Below are 6813 nucleotides of genomic sequence, written 5' to 3' on the forward strand. Positions count from 1 at the left end.
TATTAGCAGTCACTGAGGGGCTCTGTGCCCATATAAAGGCACAAGGCTGCAGGCTGAGTTATACAGGGAACTCTGAGTATCACTCATGTATTATAAGGGATAATGTACCCCCTACTGTAAATGATAAGGATATTAGCAGTCACTGAGGGGTTCTGTGCCCCCCATATAAAGGCACAAGGCTGCAGGCTGAGTTATACAGGGAACTCTGAGTATCACTCATGTATTATAAGGGATAATGTACCCCCTACTGTAAATGATAAGGATATTAGCAGTCACTGAGGGGTTCTGTGCCCATATAAAGGCACAAGGCTGCAGGCTGAGTTATACAGGGAACTCTGAGTATCACTCATGTATTATAAGGGATAATGTACCCCCTACTGTAAATGATAAGGATATTAGCAGTCACTGAGGGGTTCTGTGCCCCCCATATAAAGGCACAAGGCTGCAGGCTGAGTTATACAGGGAACTGTGAGTATCACTCATGTATTATAAGGGATAATGTACCCCCTACTGTAAATGATAAGGATATTAGCAGTCACTGAGGGGTTCTGTGCCCCCCATATAAAGGCACAAGGCTGCAGGCTGAGTTATACAGGGAACTCTGAGTATCACTCATGTATTATAAGGGATAATGTACCCCCTACTGTAAATGATAAGGATATTAGGATGTCATTAATCAGGGGGCAAGGTGCAAATCTGTATGGATAGGTTATACATTATCTGCTACACATGTGATTCTGATCTCTGATCCCGCTAATGGAGAAACTGATTGTCTTTGGTTTTACAATGTATTTGCTACTTATGTCTAATGAGAGTCTCATAAAAACAAAAGGTAATTATAAAAACAAAAGCTAATAGGAAGAGCTAATTAGAACAGCTTTCTAATGATGGTTGGGAAATTTGCTGACACAGTGAAGGGAAATCAGTACAGACATTTAATGCCTGGCACGGAATGGAATGTTTGGGTTTGTTACTACGTTTCCATGGTGACTGTAACCTGATATATATGATTTTTAGAGGATGTTTCTCAACAATGTGTGGGGAATTATAGGAGAATAATAGGAGAATAAAGATGTTGAGTGAGGAAAGAAGTAAAAATACCCTAAAGCAGGGGTTCTGAGACCCCCAGATAGGGGCTAAGAGCTGTGGATAGGGGGCTCAGGGTTGGGGTTTGCTTTTCCTACTTCCTGTTTGAGATGAGCCCAGGACATTTTGGTTAAGGGCATGTCTACTGTCTTGCCATTTGTCTTCAATTCACCATTTCCTGTTCCTGCTTTCTACTTCCTGTTTAGATGAGAGCAAGCAATGGAACGCCCCAGTCTTATCTGCCATGTTATAAATAAAAGAGGAGACCCACTGCCTGTCTGTTTCACCATTACTCACAGAGCCAATTCATTTAACCTCCTGCTAGTTGAGCATTTTATTAAAGTTACCAAGAAGCTTCTAATAAACAGGCTCAGGGGCGGGAACAAATAACTTGCAGAGCTGTCAGCTGTGGGCATACCTCCCAACATTTCATTAAGAGAAAGAGGGACAAAAATATATGACGCTGGTAGTGCGGCAAAAATGTTTTGGCCACGCCTGCTTTGTGACCACGCCCCTGCATGCCACACCCACTTTACATGCCCCAGATGTGCCAGTATAATCACTAAATAAATTGATGTTAGTTTAAAGAATACTCCAGTGGAAGCTGAGCTCCGTGCCTGCCAGGCCTGCAGTCAGCACCTGTTAAGCAAACAAATCCACTGCTGTAACTGCTACTTATCCATTTATGTGCCGGAAATGACTTAATTACCTACATTAAAAACAGTTTAAACACTCAAAGCCGTATTTACAATCACAAGTTCAAAGGTGCAGCCCGATGCACTCACCCTGCCTGCGCTGATGAAGGATTCGCAGCAAAACTCCGCATTCCACCATTGGCGGATTTTTGCTGAGTTTAGGGTTGAGTTCCCCTTTAATTTGCTCATACTGCTAAATGATAAATCAATATAATAGTAGACCTGCCCTGTACTACACGAGTCTTAAGGTCCCCATACACCTTAAGATCCGCTCGCTTGGCGATGCCACCTACAGGTGGGCAATATCGGGAGAATCCAGGCTAATTTGATAATTTGACCCCAGGGCCATCGAATTATAACGAGGGGTATAGGCATAGTCGGTCCGGGGACTGCATCAACGAGCCGATGCCGTCCCTGATGTGTCTAGATTTTTAAACCTGCCCAATCGAGATCTGGCCAATTTCAGGCCAGATATCGGTCGGGCAGGCCCGTTGGTAGTGCCCATAAACGGGCCAATTAGCTGCCGAATTGGTCTAAGGGACCCATATTGGCAGCTAGAATCAGCCCGTGTATGGGGACCTTTAGGGTCAGGTAAATCTCTCCAAGTGGTTTAATGGCCTTCAGTGAGCTCAGGGGCCCCATAGACTTTTGACATTATCATTTAAATGTAATCAATAACTCGGGGTATTTATGTTGGACTTTTGAAACCACTGAAAGTGCTTACTGTGTCTTGGAAAGCTGCTTAGTATTAGATTTCCCTTCATTGTGCAAATGGAAGCTATGCCCCTATAATTCTCTTTATAAGTATAGGATAATCTGTGGTGCCCACAATACCAATTAGTGCTCCATGGGGATTGATTTTGGTGCTGCACCAAACCCTACAGAGTGTTCTTGTTGGCAGTTTACCTGCCCGTGTATGGGCACCCCCAAAGGGCCTTCCCGACTAGTATCTGGCCTAAAAGACGGCGCCTATGCCCATCTGTTTATTTCGATACTTTGGCCTTAGGGCCAAGAAGATCCGCTAATTTGGCCATCTTACTGTGTATGGCCACCTTGGTTTCTCTTCCCCCGACAGGATCAACTGACTGCCCATTGTGCAGAGAATGGTTGGGGTACCAGGCCCCTGTGATTGGGGACAAGCCATATAAAGGGGTTACAGGATGATAGAGATATACTAGCACCATTAGATAGTAAGGGTAACTAATAAGAGCAGCTCAAGCTCCATTTAAGAGTTTAGGGAGGCGATTGACTTCCAATGTAAGGAACCAAGTGTGGGGGTGCCAGTAAAAAAAGAGAATTGCTTAAGTTGGCTTGGGTTCTCCTAGTTTCTGGCTGACCTTCAGCAATCTTCCTAATCACCTCCCAATGCCGTTATATTACATTATTATGCATTAATACAACACAAGCAGCAAGGATAGAGGCTATTAATCCATGGGGAGGGGTCTGATGTAATATGGGGTGTGGCCAGACAAACAGGACTGTAAATAGGGTGTCCATATCTGGGTCAACTGTCTAGGTTCTCTACTAACATGGAGTAACCATATAACGATACCAGCCAGCTGCACTAAGAACAGTTCTAGAGGCCCAGGAGAACCCACTGAGCACTGTGACAACAGGGAGATAAATCTAATTGTTTATTAAAACCACTGTCTATTATTATGTACATAATTGTCACTATACTAGGGCACTGCTAGGCATGGCCAGAGCCAAGGAACTTACTCTGCAACTTACTTGGATTGTTACATGAGGTTTCTTTTATCTGAGGAGCATTTGGTGCCAACTGGCAAGCGATTGGATACATGGAGGCCTTGTTCCAGCTCATTATCCCAAGCGCTAGTCTGATTATGATTCTATTACACGTTACATAACTCATCCAGGGGATATAGGAACCCTCCCATGCTAAAAATAAAATGATTGTGATTTAACATTCACTTTAATTTGTGACTATTGTTTTTAGCCAACCCCAAGTTACTCACCAACAGAAAAGCAGTGGAACCAGCAGCACCAGGGGATCAGCTACATAAAGAAGTGCACAGAGGCCTCGGCAGCGACTGCTCTACTTACTTCCCCTTTAAAATGATTTCTCTGGAAAGCAAGCTGTGTTAGCTGGGGAAGAAGCAGGGGAAGGGAAACAGAAGTGTGTATGTTCAATGAGTGGTTGTTTCTTTTTGTTCACTTGTATTTATTTTGGATAGCCATGGGGAAAACATGTTTGTTACAAACCCATCAGTTAATAGAGCTTCTCCAGCAGAATCCTGCATTGTAATCTGTTTTTCCCATGGGGCTAGCCATATTCTTCCTTTCCCAGGGTACCACAGCCATGTGACCTGTGCTCTGATAAACTTCAGTCTCACTTTACTGCTGCGCTGCAAGTTGGAGTGATATCCCCCCCCCTCACCCCCAGCAGCCGATCAGCAGAACAATGGGAAGGGAGCAAGATAGCAGCTCCCAGTAGGTATCAGAATAGCACTCAATAGTAAGAAATCCAAGTCCGGCTTGGGACTCCTCCAGTTACATGGGAGTAGGAGAAACAATAGGTTAGCTGAAAGCAGTTCTAATGTGTAGCGCCGGCTCCTTCTGAAAGCTCAGACTCAGTCACACTTTACTGCTGCGCTGCAAGTTGGAGTGATATCCCGCCCCCCCCCCCCCCCCAGCAGCCGATCAGCAGAACAATGGGAAGGGAGCAAGATAGCAGCTCCCAGTAGGTATCAGAATAGCACTCAATAGTAAGAAATCCAAGTCCGGCTTGGGACTCCTCCAGTTACATGGGAGTAGGAGAAACAATAGGTTAGCTGAAAGCAGTTCTAATGTGTAGCGCTGGCTGAAAGCTCAGACTCAGGCACACTTTACTGCTGCGCTGCAAGTTGGAGTGATACCCCCCCCCCTCACCCCCAGCAGCCGATCAGCAGAACAATGGGAAGGGAGCAAGATAGCAGCTCCCAGTAGGTATCAGAATAGCACTCAATAGTAAGAAATCCAAGTCCGGATTGGGACTCCTCCAGTTACATGGGAGAAAGCCTGACACACAGCCGTCAATGAGGTTTAGTGAGTGAGATTCTTATTTTAGGGCTCATTTTGGTTGTGTTACTGCCCTTGTGATGTGGTTAGGTGGTTAGCAGAGCAGCGCATTTACCACTTTACCCCCACTCATTTTATCTATGTAAATGGGATGTTCACCTCATAGTGAAATGAAGACACAAACAATTGTACGCTCTCACATTTTGCAACTTTTATATTATATTCTTTGTAGGTTTTGCTTGGTAGATATTATCTAGCCCTAGTTTGAAATTCAAAGTGATGTCTGGTTGCTAGGGTCCCACTTACCAAGATCAATCCTCCTGTAGTTTCAAGTATACACTGGAAAATAAAAATAAAGAGCAATAAAAGTAATAATAGCAATTGATAAACCTCTGTGCATCATGATTTAGCTTTCTGGGTGCTAGGCACTGTTTTTTTAATAAATATTGAATGTATGGACCTTCCTGATGGGTTCTTCCTTTCTTTTAAACAAGTGGTTATGTATTATTTTGGATTATTTGCCATTCATTTATTATAAGGGATAATGTACCCCCTACTGTAGATGATAAGGATATTAGCAGTCACTGAGGGGTTCTGTGCCCCCCATATAAAGGCACAAGGCTGCAGGCTGAGTTATACAGGGAACTCTGAGTATCACTCATGTAGTATAAGGGATAATGTACCCCCTACTGTAAATGATAAGGATATTAGCAGTCACTGAGGGGTTCTGTGCCCCCAATATAAAGGCACAAGGCTGCAGGCTGAGTTATACAGGGAACTCTGAGTATCACTCATGTATTATAAGGGATAATGTACCCCCTACTGTAAATGATAAGGATATTAGCAGTCACTGAGGGGTTCTGTGCCCCCCATATAAAGGCACAAGGCTGCAGGCTGAGTTATACAGGGAACTCTGAGTATCACTCATGTATTATAAGGGATAATGTACCCCCTACTGTAAATGATAAGGATATTAGCAGTCACTGAGGGGTTCTGTGCCCATATAAAGGCACAAGGCTGCAGGCTGAGTTATACAGGGAACTCTGAGTATCACTCATGTATTATAAGGGATAATGTACCCCCTACTGTAAATGATAAGGATATTAGCAGTCACTGAGGGGTTCTGTGCCCCCCATATAAAGGCACAAGGCTGCAGGCTGAGTTATACAGGGAACTCTGAGTATCACTCATGTATTATAAGGGATAATGTACCCCCTACTGTAAATGATAAGGATATTAGCAGTCACTGAGGGGTTCTGTGCCCATATAAAGGCACAAGGCTGCAGGCTGAGTTATACAGGGAACTCTGAGTATCACTCATGTATTATAAGGGATAATGTACCCCCTACTGTAAATGATAAGGATATTAGCAGTCACTGAGGGGTTCTGTGCCCATATAAAGGCACAAGGCTGCAGGCTGAGTTATACAGGGAACTCTGAGTATCACTCATGTATTATAAGGGATAATGTACCACCTACTGTAAATGATAAGGATATTAGCAGTCACTGAGGGGTTCTCGTGCCTTTATGGGGTCAAGGACATCCTCAATAGTTTCTAATAACGTTATAATTTATAGTAGATTGTAGACTCTGTTTCCGGTGTCATTACTTTCACTTTCCATTCAGTGCTTCCCAGAAGTCACTTTCCCCCCTCCCTCCTCACCATCTAATTGTGTAACCAGTGCATGAGTATAGACACCCAGTCCTCTGTTCTATCACATACACAAGATTTTGTCAGGATACACAGCTTGCCTTACTAAAAATGCCCACAAAATGGTGGCTGCCTGCTTGCTGTGACTGTGTAATTCCAGAACTGTAGGAAACAAGATTTATATTGTTTATATAGTGAAAGTGAAGTTTATTTTTCTCAACTACCATGGTAGAAATAAATGTGGAATTTAATAAAGTTATTGTATGTTTTTAACATTTCCATGGTTTGTTACATTACAGCTTACCCACCTTAAAGTAAAAGGTTAATGTTAGGAGGGGAATTCACTTTCACAAAATGTATTGT

Source organism: Xenopus tropicalis, chromosome 7, assembly GCF_000004195.4.
Source record: "Xenopus tropicalis strain Nigerian chromosome 7, UCB_Xtro_10.0, whole genome shotgun sequence".
Lineage (NCBI taxonomy): Eukaryota > Metazoa > Chordata > Amphibia > Anura > Pipidae > Xenopus > Xenopus tropicalis.